We start from the raw sequence: 10,622 nt of genomic DNA on the forward strand, positions 1-10,622 counted from the left end.
GAACTATTTGATAAGGCCCTTAAAAATAAAGGGTCATTTGGAAGTTTGAAACCAGTCATTCTTCCTATGTTTTCTCCTAAGGCCTTGCAATTGTCTATAGTAGTGAGACTTTATTTTTTTTCTCTTTTTAAAAAAAATTTAATAAATATTAATTGTTCAGATTATTACAGTTGTTCCTCTTTTTTCCCCCCATAGCTCCCCTCCACCCGGTTCCCACCCCACCCTCTGCCCTTACCTCCCCCGCACTGTCCTCATCCATAGGTGTACGATTTTTGTCCAGTCTCTTCCCGCCACCCCCCACACCCCTTTCCCCCTGAGAATTGTCAGGCCACTCCCTTTCTATGCCCCTGATTCTATTATATTCACCAGTTTATTCTGTTCCATCAGATTTTTTATTCACTTTATTTTTAGGTTCACTTGTTGATAGATATGTATTTGTTGTTCATAATTTTTATCTTTACTTTTTTCTTCTTCCTCTTCTTAAAGAATACCTTTCAGCATTTCATATAATACTGGTTTGGTGGTGATGAACTCCTTTAGCTTTTTCTTATCTGTGAAGCTCTTTATCTGACCTTCCATTCTGAATGATAGCTTTGCTGGGTAGAGTAATCTTCCTTGTAGGTTCTTGCTATTCATCACTTTGAATATTTCTTGCCACTCCCCTCTGGCCTGCATAGTTTCTGTTGAGAAATCAACTGACAGTCGTATGGGTGCTCCCTTGTAGGTAATTAACTGTTTTTCTCTTGCTGCTTTTAATATTCTCTCTTTGTCTTTTGCTCTTGGCATTTTAATTATGATGTGTCTTGGTGTGGTCCTCTTTGGATTCCTTTTGTTTGGGGTTCTGTGCGCTTCCTGGACTTGTAAGTCTATTTCTTTCACCAGGTGGGGGAAGTTTTCAGTCATTATTTCTTCCAATAGGTTTTCAGTATCTTGCTCTCTCTCTTCTTCTGGCACCCCCATAATTCTGATGTTGGTACGCTTGAAGTTGTCCCAGAGGCTTCTTACACTATCTTCAACTTTTTGGATTTTTTTTTCTTTTTGCTTTTCCAGTTGAGTGTTTTTTGCTTCTTTGCATTTCAATTCTTTGACTTGATTCTTGTGTTCCTCTAGTCTGTTGTTGGGTCTCTGTATAATATTTTTTATTTCAGTCAGTGTATGTTTAATTTCTAGTTGGTCCTTTTTCATATCTTCGAGGGTCTCGCTAAATTTTTTGGCCTTTTCTAGGAAATTCTTGAAAAACCTTATAACCATGGTTTTGAACTCTATATCCAGTCGTTTGCTTTCCTCCATTTCTTTCATTTGTGATCTATTTCTTTGTCTCCGCATTTTTGCTGCTTCTTTGAGTTGGTAGAGTAGCTTTATGTGCTAGGTGTCCTATAGGGCCCAGTGGCTCAGCCTCCCTAGTTACCTGAGGTGGACACTCTTGGTGCACTCCTTTGTGGACTGTGTGCACAGCCTTGTTGTAGTTAAGTCTTTTTTATTTTTATTAATTTCAGAGAGGATGAGAGAGAGGTGGGGAGAGAGAGATAGAAACATCAATGATGAGAGAGAATCATTAATTGGCTGCGTCCTGCACGCTCCACATGGGATCAAGCCTGCAACCCAGGCATGTGCCCTTGACCAGAATCCAACCCATGACCCCTCAGTCCACAGGCCGACGCTCAATCCACTGAGCCAAACCAGCTAGGGCTGTAGTTAAGTCTTTTTTTTTTTTTTTAATATATTTTATTGATATTTTACAGAGAGGAAGGGAGAAGGATAGAGAGTTAGAAACATCAATGAGAGAGAAACATCGATCAGCTGCCTCCTGCACACCTCCCACTGGGGATGTGCCCGCAACCAAGGTACGTGCCCTTGACTGGAATCGAACCTGGGACCCCTCAGTCTGCAGGCCCACGCTCTATCCACTGAGCCAAACCAGTTTCGGCTGTAGTTAAGTCTTTTTTTTTTTAAATATATATTTTATTGATTTTTTCACAGAGAGGAAGGGAGAAGGATAGAGAGCTAGAAACATTGGTGGGAGAGAAACATCGATCAGCTGCCCCCTGCACACCTCCCACTGGGGATGTGCCCGCAACCAAGGTACATGCCCCTGACCGGAATCGAACCCGGGACCCTTCAGTCCGCAGGCTGACGCTCTATCCACTGAGCCAAACCGGTTAGGGCTGTAGTTAAGTCTTGATTGTTGTTGGTATCACTGGGAGGAATTGACCTCCAGGCCAATTGGCTGTGAGGATCAGCTGTGTCTATGCTGGGAGAACTTCTGTGCTGGAGACACCCTTATGAGACAAGACTTGCAAAATTGCAAAATCCTCTGTGCTCAGCTTGGATGGGGTGGAGTCTCAGGGTGGAGCAGACAGCCTTGGCTTCCTGTCAGCCCTGCCCTATGAGGCCCCTGGGTCTCAGTTTCCCTCGATAATCGCTGCAAGCACCTCTGAGAGAAAGCCGCCCTCAAGTTTCGCCCGCTACCAGACAGTCCAGTTTCTCCCCTAATGATTCTGGGTTCCCAGAGTCTCGCCCAGAACTGGAGTTCGGTGCAGTTGGGAGCTTCCGTCTCCTTCCTGCTTGAGAAAGCCAGCCGCGCACTCAGCAGTCAGTCCTCTCTGTGCGCATGCCTCTGGACCTCTGCCTTCCACAGCTCCCCTGAGTCTCAGTGTGCTTTTCTCTTTTCCTGACAGTCCAGATTCTCCCCGAATGAGTCTGGGTTCCCAGAGTCTCGCCCGGAACTGGAGTTCAGCGCAGTCAGGAGCTTCCGTCTCCCTCCCACTTGAGAAAGCCAGCCGCGCACTCAGCCGCCAGTCCTCTCCGCATGTGCGCGCGTCTTCGTACCTCAGCCTTTTGCGGCTCCTGAGTCTCAATGTGCTTTTCTCTTTCCTTCTAGTTGTAGAATTTCCACTCAGCCAGCTTTCCTGTGGTCTGGATGGTGTAGTTTTGAAATTGTTGTAGTTGTAGTTTTGAAATTGTTGTGCGAGGCAGCAGTTTAGGTGTTTACCTATGCCGCCATCTTGGTTTCTCCTCTCCATTCTGTAGTAGTGAGACTTTAAATAATGGGATAAATATTAACCAAGGTAGCCTATTAAAAGTAAATATTAAAACAAAACATAAGCCCTAGCTGGTTTGGCTCAGTGGATAGAGCGTTGACCTGCAGACTGAAGGGTCCCAAGTTTGATTCTGGTCAAGGGCACATGCCTGGGTTGTGGTTTTGGTCCTCAGTAGGGGGCATGCAGGAGGCAGCCGATCAATGATTCTCTCTCATCATTGATGTTTCTCTCTCTCTCCCTCTCCCTTGCTCTCTGAAATCAATAAAAATATATTTAAAAAAATAATAATGAAAAAAATAAAAGGAAAAATAAATTAGGACTTAGATTTTATTTGGAATTACAGTTTTGCTTCTTTTATAAATCTTATTTTCTTTGTATGTGTCATGAGGCTGTGTGTGTGTATAATCATATAATGTGATTCTTCTTAATTAAATAAACATTTATTGGGAAACACTTCCACAATGGCAGAGTAAGGACTTCCAAAAATCTGCTCCTCCATAAAGCAGTGAAAAAACTGGCAATAATTGTCTAGCTCAACTTTTTCAGAATTCTAGAAAGTAACCAAAGCTTTGCAACAACCTGAGGACTGTTTATTCAAGAAAAATGGCTGAATCTCAGAACAGTTTAAAAAACTGCTCTATTCGTATCCCACTCTCCCTAGCTCTACAATAGCCTCAAAAACCAAAGCAGTTTCTATAAAATAGTAGCAAAGCAGCTGCGGGACAGGGTTGAACAGGTTTGGAGCACCTCAGAAAGTCCCATTGTCTGAGAATTGTCACTATTTAACCTGCATAGCAGCTCTCCAAAAAGCTGCATTCACAGGACTTACCTTTATTTGACCTGATTCAGTCTCTCAGGCCATGTAAGTTTTGTCATAGAGGCAGCATTTTTAGAATTCTCTGGGATCAAATAAGAAGGACTAGAGGCCCAGTGCACAAAACTTGTGCATGGGGGCATGTGTCCCTCAGCCCAGCCTGCACCCTCTCCAATCTGGGACCCCTCAAGGGATGCCCAACTGCCTTGTTAGGCCCAATCCCAGTAGGATCTGGCCTAAACGGGCAGTCGGACATCCCTCTCACAATCCAGGACTGCTGGCTCTCAACTGCTCGCCTGCCTGCCTTCCTGATTGCCCCTAACCGCTTCTGTCTGCCAGCCTGATCACTCCCTAACCACTCCCCTGCCAGCCTGATTGATGCCTAACTGCTCCCCTGCAGCCTATTTGCCCCTAACTGCCCTCCCCTGCAGGCCTGGTCCCCCCCAACTGCCCTTCCCTGCAGGCCCGGTCACCCCCAACTACCCTCCTCTGCTGGCCTGGTCACCCCTAACTCCCCTTCCCTGTAGGCTTGATCGCCCCCAACTGCCCTCCCTTGCAGGCCTGGTCCCTCCCAATGGCCCTCCCCTGCTGGCCATCTTGTGGTGGCCATCTTGTGTCCACATGGGGGCAGCCATCTTTGACCACATGGGGGTAGGCATCTTGTGTGTTGGAGTGATGGTCAATTTGCATATTACTCTCTTATTAGATAGGATAGAGGCCTGGTGCATGGGTGGAGGCCAGCTGGTTTGCCCTGAAGGGTGTCCCGGATCAGGGTGGGGGTTCCCTTGGGGTGTGGGGCAGCCTGGGCAAGGGGCCTGTGGTGGTTTGTAGGCCGGCCACGCCCCCCGGCGACCCAAGTGGAGGCCCTGGTATCTGGGATTTATTTATCTTCTATATTTGAAACTTTGTAGCCTTGAGTGGAGGCCTGGTCTAGCCAGCGTGTGCGGAAAGCTTGGCTTCCTCCATTGCCAGGAAACCCAAGACTCCTGCTCCCTCCGTGGCTGCAGCCATCTTGGTTGGGTTAATTGGCATACTCGCTCCTGATTGGCTGGTGGGCGTGGCTTTAGGGTGTAGCAGAGTGATGGTTAACTTGCATATTGCTTTTTTATTAGGTAGGATGGTCATACTCTTTCTAGGGGGATATAGAAAGCTTCTCTGTGGGTCTGTGTTAAAGTTGAGCATTAGAGGATGTTTACCACACAGAGGAGGAAGATGAGGAAGTAGAGCACTTCCAGGCAGGCAGAAGAAATATCGTAAGTAAAAGCATGAAAAAACATGTCTGAAATGGCATACTCAGCAATAAAAAGCTGTGTGGCTATGGAGTAGAGTCTATAAAGGTAGAGATGGGAGAACTGAAGAAGTTAGGTGAGAAACATAAGGTGGCTACGTCATGAGGGGTCTTTGGTGATCAGGAAACAAACTCTGAAGTTCAAAAGTTCAGTAAATGAATTAATAAAGTCATGAGAGGAGCTCAGTATGCTTTTGAACTGACAGAAGAAATAATAAACAATCTTGAAGATAGATCAAGAGATTATGCAAACTCAGGAACAGAAAAAAAAAAAGGAATGAATAGAAATAAGGAAAGTTTCAGAAGAAATGTGGGACACCACTAGCACAACAATATATGTGTAATGGGAATACCAGAAGAAAAGATAGAAAAGAGCAGAAAAAAATATTTGAAGAAATAATGGAGAAGGGAGGTGTGTATTCTGTTCTTGCCTCTTGATAGACCAGAGATCATTTTAAGCCAATCCATGATGACTATGTTCAGGGCTAGCTTTAAGTTTTTCTATGCCATAGTTGACACCTCAGTGGTTATCATGCACTGAATATTTTTGTCCCACCAAATTAATTTTTGAAATTTTAACCCTCAGTGTGGTGGTATTTGGAGATGGAAACTGAGAGGTAATTAGGGTTAAATAAGGTCATTAGTGTGGGGAGAGTCACTAGAGAGCTTGCTATCATTGCCATTTGAGGACACAGCAAGAAAGCAGCCTGTCTACAAGCCAGGAATCTTGATCTAAGAAATCTAGCCTCTAGATCTGTGAGAAAATAATTTTTGTTGTTGTTGTTTAAGCCACCCAGTCAGTCTATTACATTTTGTTATAGCAGCTAATATAGTGGTGTTCAAGTACCAGTTACAGTGATGATTTTTCATCTTTCTCATTGAATGGCAGTGTTTGTTCTTGAGTAGTATAGGCATACTTAACAAAACAAGCAGGTTTTTGCTTTGCAGTGCTTTGTGAATGGTGCTTTAATGCATAATCTTTTTGATAGTGGATTGTTTGCAAACTCCTATGATAAAGTTAATGCATTTGCATTAGCATTGGTTGTGAAAAGCCCTAACATCCTGACTTCTGCTTAAGTCAAATAACATTATCTTATAATAAACTTGATGGAGGACTGGCATTTAAAAGTCTTTATACTGATTGGCCCATTTACAGTTTTTAAGTCATTGATAGAGTGTATGTAAACAAAGCTAATTTAAAAAATTCATTCTGAAGCCAGGTTCTAATTCATTCTGAAGCCAGGTTCTTTCTGTTAGGCTGTTGCTAGTGTTTTGAATTCTCTTGCTTCACTGCTTAAAGACCTGCTCTCTGATAGCCCATTCGCTTCCATAGAGTAAATGGAAATTAAATATGAAAAGAGAATAGACTCTGGTCTGTGGAGAAACACAGTGAGAACTAAGAGAGTGATATGCAAAAGATGGGTAGTATAAGAGATATTTTCTTTTCAAGATAGAGACAGTTCCTAGCTGGTTTGGCTCAGTATAGAGCATCGGCTTAAGGACTGAAGGGTCTCTGGTTCCATTCTGGTCAAGGGTATGTACCTCGATGGCAGGCTCAATCCCCAGCCCTGGTCGGGGCGAGTGCAGGAGGCAACTAATCAATGTGTCTCTCTCACATCAATGTTTCTCTCTCTGTCTTTCCCCTTCCCTTCCACTCTCTCTCTCTCTCTCTCTCTAAAAAAAAAAGGTAATAATAAGAAATCAATGGAAAAAATATCCTCGGGTGAGGATTAACAAAAAAAGAAAAACATTTTAAGAGATAGTTTGCCATTTTGAACTACTTTGAGGTCACCTTGAAAACACCAAATTGATTCCAAATAAACTCTCATTTATATATTCACCCATCTATCCAACACATTCCTATTAAGTGCCTATTGTGTAAAAGACATGCTAATGGAGATAGAGGACTAATTGAATACAGACCTTAAGTACTCCATAATTAACTGTTGATATCAGACATGTTTCTAATTAATCTTATACTAGTGTCACAAGATGAGCTAAATACTGATGGGTTTATACGTTGGTAAAATTAGCTGCTTAATGATTTTGAGAGTCTCCCAAGTTAGTAAAAGATAGTAAAATAATGTGGTAAGGCCTTTCCATTCTTACTATTTTGCTGTACCTCTCTTGGTGCTGCCAAACTGAACCACTTTGCATTTCTCCTAACATTCCAGTCTACCAGGAACATTAATAGCTGAATACTTGGCTAATTTTGAGGAAGAGAAAAACATCCAGACTGACTAATATCACATGACATGCCGAGAGTAGAACTAGTTTAGTGGCAACTGAAGCAGAAAACATTCTCCTGAATACAAACTGTCATGTTGTCTTTCTTAACCAGCTGTTTAAGTCCTTCCAACCTGAGGATCAGTTTCATCATTATTGCTTCCATGAAGCCTTCCCTGACTTCCCCAAGTAAATGAACTCTTCCCCCAAGAAAGTTGCTCACAGGGAGTGCATCTACCAGAAACTTTCATTTACTTTTACCAGGACTTTTTCTCCTACTTATTCTATCTGAAGAGTCTGAAAACCCAAAAGACAGGAATGTGAAATCCTGGTCCCTGGGCTCTCTTCATGAGGACAAAATGTAAAATACGATGGCTACTACATTTCACTTTTTCAAAAAATACCAGCATTCTTGTATTATATAAACGCCTGGTATTGACATTTTCTCCTGATGTTGCAATTATTATTGCTCACTAAGGTCATTAAAGCCCTTATTGCAAAATCCCAGTGAATACTTAACTGTGTTTACCTTATTAATGCTCCCTGTAACTTTCCATTCATATATTCAGTTATTCATCAAATATTTAATGAAACCAGATACTGCAGTAGACACTGGGAATGCAATAGTGAGCAAAACACACATGGGTCCTATCATCAAAGGCTGCCTGGAGAGCACAAGAGAGAGCACCAATCATGCAACCACACAGTGTGGTGAATACTCATCTAATCTAGTCCAGAGGGTTAAAATCTAATCTGGCTAACGGAAGTGATGTTAAAGTGAAATCTGAAGAACTAAGAGATGGAGGAAGAATAGTTCAGTTGAGGGAGCAGGAAGGACTGGCGGCAAGAAAAAGCGTATGCATTTAAGGAACTTAAAGTTTATTAAGCCTGGGCCACATAGAGGAAGGGCAGTAAGGAGGACGGTGCTTAAGGGCTTTATAAACTGTGATAGAGTTTGGGTTAAAGGCAATGAAAAAAGGCCATGGAAAGGTTGTGAAGGAGGGAAGGACAGGAAAAAAGTAATTTTGGCTACAATTTAAGAAAAAAATTTCTATTATGTCCATTATTTCCTACTCTATTTTAACTGATTTTCATTGTTGCCTTATTCTAAATACTTTAAGGAACGAAATTAAAAGAACACCTATATTTAGTTTGGGTATAAACAGTAAACTCTCCATGTATCACAGGTAAATTATATGTAAAACTTAAGTTATTTTTGCAGAGTAACTTCTTGACTCCAGATTAACATCACAAAATAGATAAGGTTTAACAATAGACTAACAGGTAATTGTATCTTCCTTTTATTTGAAACCAGTCAGTTCTAAATTATTCATTTTAACTGAAGAACAGATATGTACATAAACTAAAATGATCAATAATCTAGTTTCTATTCCACTTTGGAATGTCCTCTTTAATTTTCATTTAAACATGGTATCTCTAAAACCTAGGAATTTATTTAAAGCCACACTACAGAAAAGGACAAATCCATAAATACGTAATCTTGCGATTTATCCCCATATTGGGAACTGAAAGCGTGTGTTAGGCTGAGGTCACAGACCTAGTAGAGAATGGTTTGTAATTTTTTTACAAGTTCATTTTTCTTTGACTTTTAAGAACAAAAATTATCAGTATTTTTATTATTTTTCTGCTAATAAAAACATTTCCACATGGAAAACAAAGAGTAGCAGGATTCCCTTTCAAATCTTCCCTGAGTCAGGTTAAATAACTGATTTTCATTGATACAAAAAATTTTTAAAATGTTTTTATTGATTTCAGAGCGAGGAAAGGGAGGGATAGAAACAATGATGAGAACCATTGATTGGCTGCCTCCTGCATGCTCCCTCCTGGGGAATCAAGCCCTCAACTTGGGCATGTGCCCTGTCAGGGAGTCGAACCTGGACCTCCTGGTTCATGGGTCGATGCTTAACCACTGAACCACACCAGCCTGGCTACAAAGTGTTTTTAAAAATACTAATAAAAAGAATATAAGCGTTAGCTGGTTTGGCTCAGTGGATAGAGCGTTGGCCTGTGAACTGAAGAGTCCTGCGTTCGATTCCGGTCAGGGGCACATGCCCAGGTTGTGGGCTCAATCCCCAGTAGGGGTCGTGCAGGAGGAAGCTGATCAGTGATGTTTCTATCTCTCTCTCCCTCTCCCTTCCTCTCTGAAATCAATAAAAAAATATTTTTAAAAAAGAACTACAAGACATTAACAAAACAGTGTAGTATTTCTATAATTTAGTTTTGTATGTGAATATATAGTTTTGAATAGTGGCTGTATTCTAAAATATTTTGTGGAAAATACTAAAATGAACAGCAATGTCAGCAACCAAATGGAGATATGTTACAGAATTTTAAAATACTTTTTGATAGAGATCATTGATTACATTAAAGTTTTAGTTTTGAACTGTGTAAAATAAATCAGGGAATAAGTTCTTATATAACCGAAACTAAAACATAGCAAAAATGCTGACAATATTTTTGCTTGAAATACTTAGTATTTTAAAATATTATTTGAAGGTTAAGGCAGAATCTTATTCTGAAAATTAAAGGATCAGTCAGGACACATTTCTTTTTTTACCTTTTAATAGAGATAATAAAAATATCTTGAGGGTAGCAGTTACTTTTAGCTTTGCTTTATTTTCAAATAAAAAAATTGGGTGAATTAATGGACTCATACACCTTTAGAGGTAGAAAAGGGCTAAAGGAGTTCTACCTTAACACAAACTCAGTTATTTTCTGATATTGTCAGCTGAGGTAGTATATAATTAATCAATATCGAGTTAATTTTAGAAAATCATGGGTGGATCATATACCACCTAACCTATCTAATGAAATGGTAATATTCAAATTAACTGTCACTCCGTCACAAAGATGGCAGCACCCAGTCCTCTCAGCCCCGCCTGAGTCCCCCAGTCCCGGGGGGGGCGGCCTCTGAGAGTGTGAGCGGCCTGGAAGAACGCTTGCTTTGTTGCCGTGGCAATGAGGCAAGCTTTCTGCGCCTGGCCGCAGATGGGCCTCTGGGCCTTGGAGAGCCTCTGGGCAGCAGGCACGGAGCGGCCAGGCCCCGCAGAGAGCTACTGGCGCACAGATTTGTGTGCAGGGCTACTAGTACCTAATAACTTTGTTTAGGACTCTACATGATACGTGTTGTATGAGAAATCTGTAACATGATGATGCTTTTGTATAATACAATACTTGTTTTCAAATATTAAAAAAATAGACCAAACCCCAAAACATTCTGATTTTGTTGTTT

Source organism: Plecotus auritus (genome assembly GCF_963455305.1).
Source record: "Plecotus auritus genome assembly, chromosome: 9".
Classification (NCBI taxonomy): Eukaryota; Metazoa; Chordata; class Mammalia; order Chiroptera; family Vespertilionidae; genus Plecotus; species Plecotus auritus.